This window comes from Clupea harengus, unplaced genomic scaffold (genome assembly GCF_900700415.2).
Source record: "Clupea harengus unplaced genomic scaffold, Ch_v2.0.2, whole genome shotgun sequence".
NCBI lineage: Eukaryota > Metazoa > Chordata > Actinopteri > Clupeiformes > Clupeidae > Clupea > Clupea harengus.
In genome coordinates, this window is record NW_024879894.1 from 22,406 (window position 1) to 39,800 (window position 17,395).

General features: G+C 40.9%; 1 pseudogene; it reads left to right on the top strand.

The window, feature by feature from the left end:
* The first annotated feature begins 1,088 nt into the window (after positions 1-1,088).
* On the top strand, positions 1,089-17,058 carry LOC122130665 (annotated as a pseudogene).
* The last annotated feature ends 337 nt before the right edge of the window (positions 17,059-17,395 follow it).

Below are 17,395 nucleotides of genomic sequence, written 5' to 3' on the forward strand. Positions count from 1 at the left end.
GAAACCTCCTGTCAATTCAGGTGCGGTTGCTTAACAGGTCCGTGGGGTATGTTAAGCAACATTTGGGACACTAAGTATGAGATGCACTCCTCCTTAGCTGACATTGAACCCCATGCTAAGTTTCAGCAGTGTGCCATGGTAGTGCCGACAATCACTGCTTTAGAAAAAATGGCTTCATGGATCAATCAGGTCTGGTTTGTTGACTTCATGCACTTTGCATCTGGAGCATGGCATACTCCCTCACACACAGAGCCGTGCCGTGCCGTGCACTAGCAACTTCTTGGAGCCATAGATGAGTGTAAGGTAAGTAGTGAGGACCAGTGCCAGGAGTCCATCCAGAAGATGTGGCTGACTGATGAAACAAAAGTACTACCTCTACTACTACACCCTACACCCTATGCACTAATTATAAATACTGTTCTATACATTTAGAAATTACCATCATGCACATAGTAAAAAATAGCAAAACACTCTTCAGGCAAGCGAAAATGCAGAAAAAGACTGGTCTAAATAGCCAAAAAGTGTGAAGTTATTCACTTGTGCTTTTTGAAAGTAGAAAAATTAGATTCAGCATGCAAGAAAACATAGAAATCGACAGCAAGATCATTCAAATCCATGAAGTACATGCATTTCTATGAGCAAAACCATTTTCGGCAGACGCATTTGGCATCAATCTTGAAATTGAGATTTTTGAATGGCACGTCAGGCAGATTTTCTAAGTAGACCCTTGGGAATCACCATGCCAAATTTGGTGCTTGTATCACATTTTGCACAATTTCAGTGAAAAATTGCTGTTATCTGCCCTACTAGACGTACGCTCATGTCACCTACAGGGTCCAAAGTTAGAGGGAGAAATAGCACACACTTTTCTTAATCTGCTTTTTATGACAGACTACAGGGCTGTGTGTGTGTGTGTGTGTGTGGAGGGAGAAATAGCACACACTTTTCTTAATCGGCTTTTTATGACGGACTACAGGGCTAGGTACATTCCCATCAAAGAAGAAAATAAAGAATTGAGTCAGAAAAATGTTGAACCCCGACAAAATGAAGATGGGGATGTCTTTGCTACTCTCTTTAGCAAAAAAGATATGGATGATGAAGGGGTAAAAAAGCTCTCAGATTCATCCAATGGACGTTCAGATGGCAAACAGCACACAGCTTACAGGTATGTGTGTGTGTGTGTGTGTGTGTGTGGATGTGTGTGTGTGTGTGTGTGTGTATGTGTGTGTGTGTGATTGAATTCCCTCTGTGGGCGTTCCGTCAAGTCTGGAAAAGCTGGAAGTCAACTGATGCTTCAGGCACAGTGACCGTCCATACTGAGTCAATGTGTGGAGTTGAAACGCCAATGGTTTCTGTTTTCAGGCTTGGACCTGTCTCCACATCCAAGTCTCAGCTCATAAACTCTCTCATCAATGAACGACACAGCACATTCTTCCACAGGAACTGCCCAGGCAGTAGAAGAACTTGCCTGCTAATGGATGGTGTAGTGGAGATTGCCTGGTACTGTCCGTCTGGTAAGGACACGGATCACTTTCTTGAATGTGTTGCCATATGCAATCTCCATGGTGATGGAGAGGCCTGTAAGATGCAACAAACTATCTTTTCAGAAATGGCCTCGGTTAATGTGGCTTTCTTACCCAGCCTTAGTAAGACTGGCACAAGTATGGCAATTGTGGAAGAGCTCTTCTTGTTCTTCTCACCGAGGACGACTCCCTGCTAGAAGAAGTGGGCAAGGGAAATTCAAAATGGGAATAAAAGACTGGAATCAGTCAGATATAGTTCGAGAATTGAAAAAGAAAATCAATGAGGGTTTGTCTCTGAGTAGGTTTGACAATCTTGAAAATCCTAGGCTTGAAAATCTGTCAGGGACAAGACCCTCAACAGTTAGTTAGCAGATTAAAAACACTACCCAGCATGTAAGTGAACTGGACGGTTTTCGAACAGGGCCCCGACGGAGACAGACACCTTAAGTCTGTCTGACGTGCCATGCTGAAAACAAGTCCTTTTATTCAAACACAATGTTTACACAGTATGACAGTCAAGACGCTGGATGCACTTAGGGTTTCTGCATTTAAGCTGAACTTTACTTCTGCCCAGCAACAAGACATTCCACAACCCCCCCAATTCCTTCTTATCTTATGTAAACATATACGTGAGGTTTCTGGGTTAACATTCTTGACTCTGCTAATTGTCTTCCAAAGTCCAATCTACATGGAGAAGGCAGGGCACACAGCATTTTGGAACAAAACTTAACACGAAAAAGATATTCATGATAAAATATACTAATACTTTCTTTAACATTTCCCTCCTGTTTATCATGAAAATAACACTAGTATAGACATCATTAAACTAAAGCATCATCATCTTGATGGTTCAAGACAGAAATAGACAGTAAGACAGCAGTACACTCTATACAGATGTTAGTACAAGACTAGACATGAGAACTTTGACACATGTAGAAATACACATCATAAAAATACAAAAGAGTATAAAAATTGCTACAATGGGGAGCAGACTTTTTTTAACAAAATGTACCACCATGTACCAGATGTAAACCAAGCAAACACATTTCACCACGGAACATTAACCACTTTATCTTGTATTAAAGCATTACTAACACAAACCCCTCCACTAGCAGCAGTGAGTAAATCTATCACTAATCTATTTTTCAGCACCATCAGCCGAATCTGCGAGAGCTCATCATTAAGGCCGTCCATGCTGACTAAGGTGGCATTAACAAACAATTCTAACCTATAATTAAGGGTTGCCATTCTTAACATGACTTTTCCTACTCCTAGAGCCGGAAACAGAAACAAAATAACCTTGGAGCTGGTGGTCCAAATCTTTTTAGTCATCAGGCAGTCAGTCCCCCACACGCTGTCATGCTTCTCAACAGCAAATCTCTTCTTACGAGATCACTCTGCCTGCGAGATAGCACTAACAACACAAAAATGGTCCATGACATGACATACGCCACCCCAGTGTGGAGGGAGGTGACTGTACAATTTACTACCACACACCCACAATACCTCTCTCACCTTAGGGGTACCCTTGTCAGAGTGGCAATACCCTGGATTCCATTCCCAACATAAGGAAGGGTGTCCCCATGGACAGGGTACATCGTTGACTGAGGAAGCAGTGTTTGATGACAGTATAGCAGTATCGATGACAATTTCATTACACTGTTTCCGTCTCAGAGAGCCTAATCTAGTTTGTTCCATTAATAGAAAAACACATTAGGAATATGGAATGAACTGCCACTTAAGGTGACAGCTCGGTTGTGGCATGTTTTTTTAGTTCTGCTAGTGGGTGGGTATTGTTACACGGATCCTGCACCCGGGTACCAATTCGATAGTAAAATTGAGCCTTGTAGATCCAGCTTTCTGGGGAAGACTTCCAACTAACACAGATAGTGGCTTGTTTAGAAAGTGGTCTAGCTTCAAGTCTAGGGTGAGAGGAGGAAGTTGGCATTAAGGAACATATATAGCAATTGGTCTTATTAAGTCTCTTCGCTTGCAAAGATGCATATCTATACCATGAATTAGTAGAATACAGATGAGTAACGTTCCCCATGGCTTCATGTTCCCCATATGAAATCCACCTCTTATGGATTCTCTCAATTAAATTTGTAGGGGACCACAGACCCAGTATTACTCCTGAAGTAACCACTAATAGCAGCAGCTTAAACATTGTTATAAGGGAGTGATATGATGTATACAGAAAAGCAAGAAAAACAAATAAACAAGAAAAACAAAAAACAAGAAACAAAACAAAACAGATACACCTCTACTATGTTGAGCAGAATCTCTAACCCTCAGGGCGCTCCCGGGAGGTTAGGTGTAGTTCAGACGACCAAGATTTATACACTTAGCCCCCTGCTGGAGCCACAAAACGCTACTCAACGCTAGTGGTGGATCCTGGTAATGCTCTGAGTTTGCAGTGTGACAGGTGAATCCAGGTGGAGCGTTCAGCGATCTTGACGGCTGTTGGGGTGGCAAGTACACTTGGTATGGTCCCTCCCACCTGTCGTCAGACCAGCTCTTTCTTTTGATGACTTTGATGAACACCCAGTTTCCCACCTTCACCTGGCCTTGTACCTGTGGAGACACAGAAAAAACTCGAACAGTATTGGGTTCTTTACATTCCCTAGTTTGTAGTGTAATTTGTGGCACACCAAAAGTTGGTCTTATTCTTTTGCACAGTGCTTTTGCTACTGTGAGGAAATCTGGGGTTGAGCTGGGAAATACCTCTATCCATTTGGAAGACACATCAATTATAACCAAACAATATTCCAGCCCTTTGGCTTTGCTAAATTGGATATAATCCATGTGTATTACCTGGAAAGGATAATCAGGCTTGGGGAACTCGCCCCTCTTTGGCCTGAGGTTTCCCTGTGAGTTATGCCGAATGCATATTTCACATTGCTGACAAATTTTTTAATAAAATAAAATTTAATACACATTTTTTTTTATTACTATTATTATTATTTTTGTTTTAATAGGTTATATGTTGTACAGTGTTTATGTACTAGTCTTTATATCCCTCCTGTTGAGGCATGGATATTCCCATGACTCAAAAAATTGCTGCCCATTTGTATAGAGCTCGCAACAGGATGGGTTTTCTATCTGGACTTACATATACCTCATCTTTCAGAGTCACCCAGTTTTATCCAAATTTCCTTTTCACTTTTGGGTGCTTGTTGATGCATGTTAATTAAAACGTCATCCTCTGTTTCTTGTGTCAAATACAGGCCAGCTGCCTGTTTGGCTGCTCTATCTGCTAGGTAATTTCCTTTTGAAATGTCATCTGTCCTTTGGTGTGTGCTTCGCATTTACATATAGCTAATTTGCTAGGCAATTGTATCGCTTCAAGCAGATCTTGTAGCAACTTTTTTTATTTATTTATTTTTTATTTTTAACTTCCTTTCCTGTAGAGGTTTTGTAACCTCTCCTTTTCCAGTGCGTACAAAAAATATGTGAAGCAGCAAAAACATATTGGCTATCAGAATATACAGTAATTTCCTGACCTTTGTATAGCTGACACGCCCTTGTTAATGCAATAATTTCTGCTGCTTGTGCAGATAGGTTAGAAGGTAATTTCTTTGCTTCAATTATTTCAGTGAGGCTAGTGACTGCATATGCTACTAAATTCCTTCCCCTCTCGTCCTTTCCTGCAGAGCCATCGACATAGATTACATGTCCTCCCACCAGGGGAGTGTCCTGTAGATCCATTCGTGGTTTCAGCACTTGTTGTGTTTCTTCCTCACATAGGTGTGGTGTGCCATCAATAGGCAGTGGCAGCAGAGTGGATGGATTCAGTGTATTACACCTTTCCAATGTTATGTGTGGTTGTGAGAGAAGAAGAGTCATGCATGATAAGTGTCGAGCAGGGGAGAGAAATGTTATGTTTGTTTGCAAGAGAAGAATTGAAACTGCATGGGGTACTTTAACGACGAGTTCATGAAACAGCACAATTTCTGCTGACGCGTGAACGGCCGATGCAGCCGCGAGCATTGCTTGTACACATGATGGTGTAGCACGAGCTACCGGGTCGAGTTGGGTCGAATAAAATGTGATGGGTCTCATTTTGCTTCCCCATACTTGAAGCAAAACAGACGTCATGAATCCATGTCTGGAGTCAACCATGAGCACGAAAGGTTTCCCATAATTTGGGAGAGCCAGTACTGTCGAGCTGGCTATTTTTTCTTTTGTCGCTTGAAAAGATTCTGAACCCTCTTTAGTCCACGTAACCTTATCGTGGGGTGCCATTGGTTGAGAGAAAATCATATCATGCATAGGTCTTACTAATTCTGCATAATTGGGTACCCACTGACGACAGTAATTACACAGTCCTAAAAAGGACATAATTTGTTTCTTAGTCTCAGGTTTAGGAGCTTCCAGTATAGCTTTCTTTCTTTCCATATTCACTGTGCGCCCGCTACCCGACAATGTGTGTTCAAGATATCTAACTTCTGTTTTCCACAGCTGCAACTATTCAACTCTCAGCATTTAGCCAATACTACCAACAATTATACCCTTCATCTGCATTAATAACTTGGGGTCCCATGACCTGTGTTTAAGCCACGGGCTTGAATCAAATTGCTTGTCCGCTCAGTCAATTTTTAATTATGCAGTATCAAATAGTTTGCTTCTGACGACTACAATTCAACTATCTCCTTTAACGGCGTAGTTGGTTCCATATCTACCAAAAGCATTTCTGAATTTAAATAATATTACACTAATATGTGTAGTCTGATTATTCTTCTCACCTCCTCTCCTTCTAATTACGACCGTTCGTGTGTGCGTGTGTGTGTGAGAACGTGCGTGTGTGAGATTGAGTCCTCTGTTCCCCCTGAGCTAACAGCCCCCACCCGTGTGCTTCTCTGTCCGTCTGAACAGTCAATCACACAGGTTTGTTTAAAAAGTCGAAGTTGCTGTTAGCGATGTTACGTCTTAAAAAACAATCCACAATAATTCCGGGCTATGTTAGTCACTCAGTACTTTGGCACATACAAACTCATACACAACACAATCTCGTATTTCCACTTTTTTCTTGTTATACCCTCTGACGGCGCATTATCTGATCTAAGGTAACGAGAGAAAGATTAATATGATCTTTTTCGTGTTATGCGCATCGCGCTCTCAGCAATTTAAATGCTCTCTCTTCACAGATGTTACACAAAATACCTTCAAGTAAACTATGCCAACAACTGGTCACTTGCTTATTTTAGTTTTAAATATCAATTTAAAACGTTAGGTTCCGATCAATACTCTTGCTCCAATGACTGAATGCCCACATCAACACGCAACCGAGTTCGTCATTTCATCTATCAAGTTGACACCCTGAATAAAGATATACGGACATTTGCGATTACACTACAGGACAGTCAAGCACGGCAAAACTATTATCAAACTTTCAAATATACGTTTAGTCTCGCCTCGGAGCACCAAACAATCTCTTAATGAAACAAATGAAAACGTAGCTTACATACAATAGGTTTTTGCAAATACAATTCCTACAATTCCTGCAACACTGGAATTATTTCCATTCATTACTATAATATCTATATATTTATAGCACTCTGAGATTCTTCTGAATCCCACTCCTTTATTCTTCATTATAGATGCTACACTGCATTTCGTTGTCTCAGTACTTGTACTCTGTGCAATGACAATACAGTTGAATCTAATCTAATCTTAACTCCGGGCCTCTACCCCTGCGGCTATTCATGCAATTCGATTATTTGGATAGAGATTTTTCGGCTGCAGACCAAAATTCCTCATCCTCAAATCGATCTGCACTTGTATTGTTTTATTTAAGCAGTATCGCCATCATTATCATATAATGATACAATGATAATTAAATGATACACAATGATGATCACAATTCCAATGTGTGTCCCTTCCCCACCTGTGCTGTTAAATCAAATTAGTACAATTTAAGGTTTTTTATATCCAATAAGACCTATTCCCTCTGTTTTGATTTTTTTTGCCTTGTTTCGCTTGTCACGTGCTTAATTTTTTTTTTTTCGTAATTCAATCAATTCAAACCACCGGTTGTCTTGGGTTGTTGGAAAAACCACACCCCTGCCTTCTTGAGGGCCTGTAGGATTCAATTAATTGAAACAAGCACGTTCTGACTCGCAAACAAGGTTAATGAAACACAATGAGTAAGTCTGAGAATGAGCCACCTGTCCGTTGCCGGAGGTATTCGCACTCAGCTCTTACAGTTGTGTTTATTTTCAGCCACAGTCACTGGTGGCTATTTCAATGAGACACATGGATTGCGTGTGTGCGCAGTGTCTGTCTATGCCAGTATCCCAATTTCTCATTCACAAATGCTCAACTCTATTTATGTCTTTACATAATTTCTAGTAACTCCCCCTTCACGCACTTAAGACTAAAAAGTGCGTGCAAATGAACAAAGCAGATAAAATGTATAGAGCTGATACGTGCCCACCGTAACAGCGCTATAGTTTATCAAGCCTGCAGTTTACCCCTCTTTCTCCACAAGAATAACACTTATCCTCACTTTCTTCTAATCTTCTTCTTAACTTTCCATTGACTTTCTCATTCTCACTTTCCACGTACCTTCTCATTCTTACTTTCTTAAAACCATCTTGCCTTCTTACTTTCTTCAAACCATCTCATTCTTACTTTCTCAATCTTTTTATGTCATTACATAATTTTTTGCAATCTTTTACAACTAGTTTCCCACTGAAACTATGTTTTCCTATCCAACGATCTACGTATTTTGTATGGCTATCAGTATGTTTTTTCTTCTTCATGAATTTCTTATCGCCAATACAACGTCGCGGTTTAGATACTACACATGGTGAGCTTTTTGGATTATAACAGAATACCTCAAATGGGTCAGATATAGACTCCGGAAAGCAAGCTTCTAGACAAATGAAATATGTCCGGCTTTCCCTGGGTGTTTGTACCACAGAGTCTCTATCTGTTTTTAGACTGTTAATCACTTGCTTCAGTCACACTCATATTCATTAATTATGGTGAGTTTTTTTTGAATTAAGCAAAATACTTCTCTTGAGTCTATGAAAAATATCCGGAGGCCGAGCTTCTAGATTGATAAATCAATCCGGACCATCCCTTGGAGTTTTTTCTCTCAGATATTTTCCAAAGTTTTAATTTTGCTTAATTACTAACTCCAGTCACGCACTCATTCACACATGTACATCCATTCACATAGGCCTAGAACTAGCGCTTTTTTAAGAGACCTCGAATCTCTTTTTTTTTTTGTCCGTTCGTTCAGTAACTTATGCTACTTACTTCATATCATGCTGTGTGTCCAACCTTGCTTCAGATCCCGTCAGACCAAGCCTCCCGGAGGCAGACCCCTTTCTGCCGGCCCACGTAGAATTTACTAAGTGGGACTTTCTGCCAATGGCTTCTCTCGGCAGGACGTGCACTTGTCTTCGGCTTCCTGAAGTCTGCTCCCAGGCGGTCGGTGTTGTTGGGCTCCGGCTCGTAAGGACCAAGAAATGTCAGGGACAAGACCCTCAACAGTTAGTTAGCAGATTAAAAACACTACCCAGCATGTAAGTGAACTGGACGGTTTTCGAACAGGGCCCCGACGGAGACAGACACCTTAAGTCTGTCTGACGTGCCATGCTGAAAACAAGTCCTTTTATTCAAACACAATGTTTACACAGTATGACAGTCAAGACGCTGGATGCACTTAGGGTTTCTGCATTTCAGCTGAACTTTACTTCTGCCCAGCAACAAGACATTCCACAACCCCCCCAATTCCTTCTTATCTTATGTAAACATATACGTGAGGTTTCTGGGTTAACATTCTTGACTCTGCTAATTGTCTTCCAAAGTCCAATCTACATGGAGAACGCAGGGCACACAGCATTTTGGAACAAAACTTAACACGAAAAAGATATTCATGATAAAATATACTAATACTTTCTTTAACAAAATCTGACACGGCAGTCTGGAATCAAAGTTGATGAAGATGATGGAGATTGCAAAACGGGTAAAGAAGTTGCATTGCAGATTTGCTGAAGGGAAACTCAGCAGTCAAGGAAACTTTTCTGCCGTGTCAAGGAAAACTGTGGCATGAAGGTGCCAGAAAAACAAAGACCTTTTTCGCCTACATGGAAACCTGGAGAAACAAAAGAGTCAGATAAAACAGGACATGGGAGTACTACGATCCAGGCAACAAAATGCTGGGCGCAGCAAAGTTATTTTTAGACGCTGTGTACTCACTCCCATCCCACAGTAGAAGGTATTTTTTTAAATGGACCAGCATCCTCATAGACAGCCTTACATCTGATGAACTAGTGGCACTCCATCATAAATATAATGAAAAATGGTCTAAAGTTTTGGTTCTCAAAAAGAAACACGACAAATCTGACCAGCTGGAGAAAGAACAGACAGAGCTGGAGAACATATCTGACCAATTGAATGCAGCGACCTTTGGCCTGGAACACATCCTGCGAGAGATGGGACAGATATATGAAGCTGATGTGTCAGTGAGGAGTAGAAGACCTCAATCAAAGCTCCCAGAAATGGCAGCAGAACTCATGATATCAGGGCGCCCACTGGAGCTAATGGATGGTGATGCTGCTCATGTTCCACTGATTTGGATTACTGCTGTGTTGGATGAAGTCATAAAGAAGATTGGAAACAAGAGAATCTTTGTCTTGTCCATTCTGGGCATTCAGAGCACCGGAAAATCCACAAGGCTGAATGCCATGTTTGGACTCCAGTTTGCTGTAAGCGCTGGACGCTGTACCACAGGGGCATTCATGCAGCTAGTTAGTGTGACAGGAGAGATCAAGGCACAGTTTGACTACATTCTTGTGGTTGACACTGAAGGGCTACGAGCCCTAGAGCTTGCTGGGAAGGCAACTATTCACCACCATGACAATTAATTGGCCACATTTGTCATAGGCCTAGGACACATGACCCTGATCAATATATTTGGGGAGAATCCTTCTGAAATGCAAGACATCCTTCAAATTGCTGTGCAGGCTTTCCTACGGATGAAACAAGTCAAACTGTCTCCCAGTTGTGTGTGTGTGTGTGTGTGTGTGTGTGTGTGTGTGTGTTGTGTACATCAGAATGTTGGGGACATCGCTGCAGGAGAAAAAAAACACGGAGGGTAAGAGACGTCTGCAAGACAAACTAGATGAGATGACCAAGTTAGCAGCCAAAGAGGAGGACTGTGATACGAAGGGTTTTAGTGACGTCATTGCTTTTGACATACAGAAAGATGTGAAGTATTTTGCACAACTCTGGGAGGGCAGACTATTCTCAGCAAAGCCTCAGAATCAAAAGGTATGAAGCTCTCTGAATTTAAGACAAGCATCTCTGATCTGTGGAATGCCTTGTTGAATGAGAACTTCGTTTTCAGTTTCAAAAACACATTGGAGATTGCCATGTACAGGAAGCTGGAGACAGAATATGGCAATTGGACCTGGAGCCTCAGAAAAGCAATGCTACCCATTGAAAACAAACTGCACAACAGAATTGAGAATGGCAACCTAGACACTACAGAGGAAACATTTCTTCGAGCAGAGATGAAGTCCACATATGAGGAGGTTGAGAAAACAATGGCTAAATATTTTGATGAACACACAGACAAGGAAATGCTGGTTCAGTGGAGAGGAAGGTTTGGATTCAAAATCATTGAGGTTCACAGTGACCTTGTGAAAGACACACAAAAAAAGTTCAATGCCCTTATTCAGCAAAAGAAGACTCGGCAGAAATGGATGAAATGAAGGCACGCTACCAAGATACTCTCTTCAGAAAGAGCAAAGAGCTTGCCATGACTCTTAAACACTCGGACAAAAGTGAAGAAGCTCTTAAAAAAGAATTTGAGATAATGTGGGAAAGCTGGCTCATGGAATTGATATCAGATGTACCTCGTGTGAAAAACTGCAACATTTGGGAGGATGTTATGAATATCCTGAGCGAGAGCCACAAGGAAAGTGTTTTGAATGATCGGTATAAAAAGGCTGACTATAAAAGCATTACCTTTAGGGGTGAATATTCCAGGTATGTAGTGCCCATAGAGCCTAAACATCAAGAGTCAGAACAAGCAAACAAGAAGAAAAAGCACAATGGTCTGGTAACCTTTGTTGGAAATGCTTGGAAAAAATTGTTAGGTTACTTCAAGACACATGTTTTGGAAGATGAGCATCAAAGATCTATAGAAGAACTAATTCAAAACATCCATGGGAAAGTTGAAAAAATCATTAAAAAATACTCAGATCTGACAATGGGCTACAATAAGACTTACATTCAAGAGATAGCCGATTCAGTCAGGAAGAGTGTGAGTGAGTATGAGCAGACGATGACGCATGGATGTTTTGCCTTCAAAAAGATGTTCACAGTAGATCTTTTACTGTTTGTGTGTGATGTTGCATGCAAACAATTTTCGGAACTTCATACAAAATTCAAAAAAGCTAATGATGTCTTCATCTACCTGGAGGATCAGAGAGGTCAGTACTACATGGTCTTTACGGGTTTTTGTCAAGGAGAAAAATCACATGCAGTGCTTGGAGACTTCATATGCAGAAAACTAGAGCTGTCCATCAAGCAGTCTATGTATGACCAAACTGCTATTGATTTAGCAGCTGAAATGCGGTCTAATTGTTCTGCATTTCATGGGAATAGGAGTAAGCTGGAAGGACACATCCTTATCTCTTTAGCAGAGGAGGAGAATTTTGACAAGTTCCTGAAATACCTTCACAATCCAAAGAAACACTTCAAGGGCTTCATAACAGAGCAGGTTAAGAATTATATGGCGACGGTAAAAAGTCCCAAACTTCTTTCAGAAATTCAAGGAAACCTAAAACAGAAGACCAAATGTGCCAGTGTGTGTGTGTGTGTGTGTGTGTGTGTGAGAGAGTGTGTGTGTGTGTGTGTGTGTGTGCATGTGTTTGTGTGTGTGTGTGTGTGTGTGTGTGTGTGTGTGTGTGTGTGGGGGTGTGTGTGTGTGTGTGTGTGTGTGTGTGTGTCTGTGTGTGTGTGTGTGTGTGTGTGTGTGTGCGCATGTGTTTGTGTGTGTGTGGCTGAAGCTTTTTTCTGATGAACTAAAAGATGAACTGACATTTGAACTGACAAGCCGAAGGCCCTGTGTTGATGCTTCTGAGATCACTGATTTTGAGTTTAAAGTCCTGTGTTGATTCCTCTGAGATCACTGATTTTGAGTTTAAAGTCCTGTGTTGATGCCTCTGAGATCACTGATTTTGAGTTTAAAGTCCTGTGTTGATGCCTCTGAGATCACTGATTTTGAGTTTAAAGTCCTGTGTTGATGCCTCTGAGATCACTGATTTTGATTTTCTTGAGGAGGTAGTTTGTAAAGGTCTAGACAAAATTGTGCACCAACTCAGTGAAAGTTTCAGCCAACTGTCTCTCCTTAAAACTGACCAGTTTCGGAGAAGACCCGATGACGTTTTGATTGAACATTTCTGTAGGTGTTGCTGGGTCCAATGTCCTTTCTGTAAAGCAATCTGTACCGTCACCCTGGAAGATCATCCCAATGATCACAGTGTCCCTTTCCATCGCCCAGATAGATTAAATGGATGGCATTTCAGAGGTACAACAAACCTATGCGTAGATTTCTGCACAACTGCTGTAGCAAGTAATCATAGGTTTTATCCATCACCTGACAGTAAAGTGACATTTCCTCTGAAAGAATATAAAAAGGCTGGGCCAGAATATGCCAGCTGGTCCATCACTCCTGACAACTCTAAACTACCTTATTGGAAGTGGTTCATGTGTCGATTTAAAGATGACTTGGAAAAATACTACAACAAAAAATTTGAAGGAGAAGGAGAAATTCCTAAGGAGTGGAGCAAGTACACGAAAGGGCAAGCCAAGAAGAGCTTAGATGTATACATTTACTAATATGAGGACTTAGATGTATACATCAGTATCTTTTATTACAAAGTTATTAAACACCAACTCTCCAACTACCTTCAGACAAATAAGAGAGTTTTCATAAGAGTTGGCTTACTTTTGAAATTCAGTGGATTTTCACAGAACTTGGTAAATCTGCTATTAAATCTTATGGTTAAACTGCTATAATAATAATAAAATTACTTCAAATCCATGTTATAGTTGGAAGCATTTTGTCTACTTCAAATAAGGTTAAAGGGTGAGGATTTGTTAAAAGAGTATTTCTAGATATGATCCATTTCCCCTTTCTGTCTGTTCTTTACTATGCTGTTTATTTTATTGGAGTATACTACATTTGTAAATTTAAACAGTTTTTTGTTTTATCCATTCTGTATTTCTTGCATTTATTTAGGCTACATATATTTGTATTGCACTTAAATCATTACTCCTGAATACAGGGTAGTTTGAATGAGACCTTGGTTTTCAGTGAGGTTCCCTTTGTAAATAAAACAATGTATTTCTAATTGATATGATTTTTCAGCTGCATATCTCAAATGCGCATTCATTAAGCTGTTGAGGCTTTTCTTCTTCCATCAACATTTATCATTATCGTGTGATTATTAACCATCTTAAATGATGAACTGCCTAGTCTTTTTTCACCCAATGGTAAGTCTTATCTCGAATGCAACTTGAATACAATGTGAATATGACTTACTTAATTTACTTAATGTTGGATTGCAACATTCCTGAATAAATGTTATGAGGTAAAATTTCACTGTGATTAGAAAGTTCTTCTTAATAACTATGGTTGAGTATAAATCTATTTTCAAGAACAGTGTCAGACTAGTTATCCTTTTTTTTCGGTAAATGCACTGTTTTATGTCCTATGTGAAAATATACTTTGCCATTAAAAATAATTCTGATTCTGATTCTGAATCTTTAGTTGATGCCTACATCTATGTCACATAGCAGTGATCCAGTGTACACAATCAAATCTGAATAGCTGACAACAATAGCTAGTAAGTTTTGTAGCCTAGTCACTGTAAATTGTCAATGAATGTAAGGACATGAACTAGAGTAAGTGTGAGATGAGTCTATGTTTAGCAGGCACATTGAACTGCAGAGCTTAATACCCAGGAATGTCCCCAGCATACAATCTTTTTGTCAAAATGACAGTGAGTGCTAGCTAGTTTCTGTTTTTAACCAACAGGGTTTCCAACATACATCTCTTGTGGTGATTTTAAATATTGAAACTGGTTTAAGTTAGGGCTTAACTTAAGATCTGACAAAGTCCCCTCAGGCTCTCAATCAACTTACATATCTAGTAGTTCAAACTGTCAAAATTACGTCCGACTCAGGATTGAGTCAGTCAGTCAGAGTTGCTGATTTAGGTTCTCCAGCTTGTATTTTAACTGAAAAGATCAGGCTTTGTCGGGTGAGGAATTATGAGCTGAAATGGGTTAAAACTCCTCAGTAATTTTATTTAACTTATTTTTGCAAAGAAATCAAATGGCAGTCCCCCATTTAAACTGTTAAATAATGCATAACTGTGTGTGGCATTTTGTAATCCCATGAAATAGAGAGGACACTGCCAATAGTGTCCAGTAGGGGTCAGCCTATAGCCAATATGGCAGGTGACTGCACATAACAAGAGAAAAGCAACTGTATTGAGTGAGGAATATGACAACATACTAGGTGATGGTTGGAATTTGCCCGTTTTATGTAGATAGCGGATTTGCATTTGAAGGACGAGGCAGCCGTTTTTGAGGTTCACGGTCTGTCAATTCCACCTACCGAACTCTGAATGCCAAAAGAACCCCTACAAGCAGCTGACTATACATTATCCCCCTTATTATACGGCTACTTGCCAAGAAACTTAAAAAGAAACTTTACACATTGTGTCATATGAATGAATTTATTGCCGTTTCCTGGCTTCCACTGAGAAAAATAGTCCTTCAAGCAACTTTGACGTTGCAGGTGTTGAAAACATAATTGAGCACTAAATATTGGGGTAACAAACTGGGTTTTTCTATGTTTAGTTGTATTTAGAAGATAAGAATAATGGGAAAAAAACTAAAATAAATTGGTGTTGGACTCCATTTATTCAACATTCCCATCCCGAGTAAATTTTTTTGTAAGCACAAACGAACGTTTGAAAAAACAGAAACTTGAGTTAAAATATCCAAAGTTTATCTTTTTTCCATCATTGGCAAATTCAAATTTGGGATAAAGAACTGTTTTTCCATTTTTCTGTTTTAGAACACCAATATTCAACATTGAAGTGGAATCATGTTCACACTTCTTTGTAAGTGAGGGTGAACTGTTGCCTGATATGCTAGTTATCGTGTGGGCGTGTCTGTAACCTATGAGAACCAGGCTTTGCATATATTAGATCTCCACTGTGAGATGCTCCTTGCAGAAACCTTCGGCCTACACCTACCCACCTCAATCACACTGCCATGCACATATTCTACCCCATACTCTGTGCTAGCCTTTGCCTGCAATGTAAATAATTACTAACATCAACATAGTTTTCTGTTTCATTCCTTGACTTACCCTTGTAATAGTACAGTGCCCTCCACAATTATTGGCACCCTTAGTGAATATGAGCAAAACAGGCTATGAAAAAATATCTTTGCTGTTTATCCTCTTGGTCTTTCACTCAAAATATTCAGAAAAATCTTACCTTTTCATTGAGGTAAAATTATCCTCTATTTGTATATATAGGAGGACATATTCAGGGTCTGTGTTATGGTTAACTTTCTATGGGCTACGGAAATAGCAGTTCTAGCATCTCACTGCTCTCCGGTCCTTCAGCTGCTAACTGTAAAAATCAGACCCTTCCATCTACCGCGGGAGTTAACTGCAGTCCTTATGAGTGTAGTCTACATTCCACCCCAGGCAGATAAGGCCACTGCTTTGGATGAACTGTATGTGATTATAAATGGCCTGGAGAATGTGCACCCGGAGGCAGCCTTCATTGTTGTTGGAGATTTCAAAAGAGCCAACATGAAGAAAGTCCTGCCTAAATACCATCAGCACATAGACATTCACACGGGACAGTTACAAATCCCTCCACCGCCCTGCTTTTGGAAAGGCTGACCACACCTCCATTCTTCTATGGAGTGACAAGAGTGTGGCTACTCTCCAGGACAGTTTTGACTCCACTGACTGGCTGATGTTTCGGGAAGCAGCAGATGGGGACATAAATGAATATACGGATACTGTTTCCAGCTACATCCAACACTGCATCGATGATGTCGTTCCCAAGAAGGCTGTCTGGACTTTCCCCAATCAGAAGCCCTGGGTTGATGACGCGGTCCGGGCCAACCTGACAGCCCGGTCTGCGGCCTTTAACTCCGGGGATCCTGATCAGTACAGGAAGGCCAGATACGACCTTTTGAAGGCCATCAAAGCAGCAAAGAGGGCTTACAGAATGAAGGTGGAGTCCAGTTACCATGGCTCTGACCCCAGGCGCATGTGGAGTGGACTAAAAGCCATCACTGACTATAAAGGGAGGAGTTACAGTGAGACCCAGTCCTCTGTGCTACATCCAGACGAGCTGAATGCCTTTTACGCTCGCTTTAAGAGGGACAGTGACCGCCCTGCAGTGGAGTTACCTGAAAGCCTAGCCAGTGGTGTGCCTATCTTAACTGTAGCTGAGGTGAGGCACTGCTTCTAAAAGATCAACCCTCGCAAGGCGCCTGGCCCAGATGGCATACCAGGTAGGGCCCTCAGGGGTTGCGCTGACCAGCTAGCAGGGGTCTTCAGTGACATCTTTAACCTCTCCCTCAGCATGTCTGTACTCCCACTTGCTTCAAAAGGACCACCATCGTCCCTGTGCCCAAGAACACCAAGGCCATCTGCATGAATGACTATCGCCCGGTAGCACTGACCTCTGTCATAATGAAGTGCTTCGAGAGGCTAGTTAAATCATTCATCTGCTCCTCGCTTTCTCCCACCCTGGACCCTATGCAGTTTGCACACCGGTCCAATAGGTCTACTGACGATGCCATCGC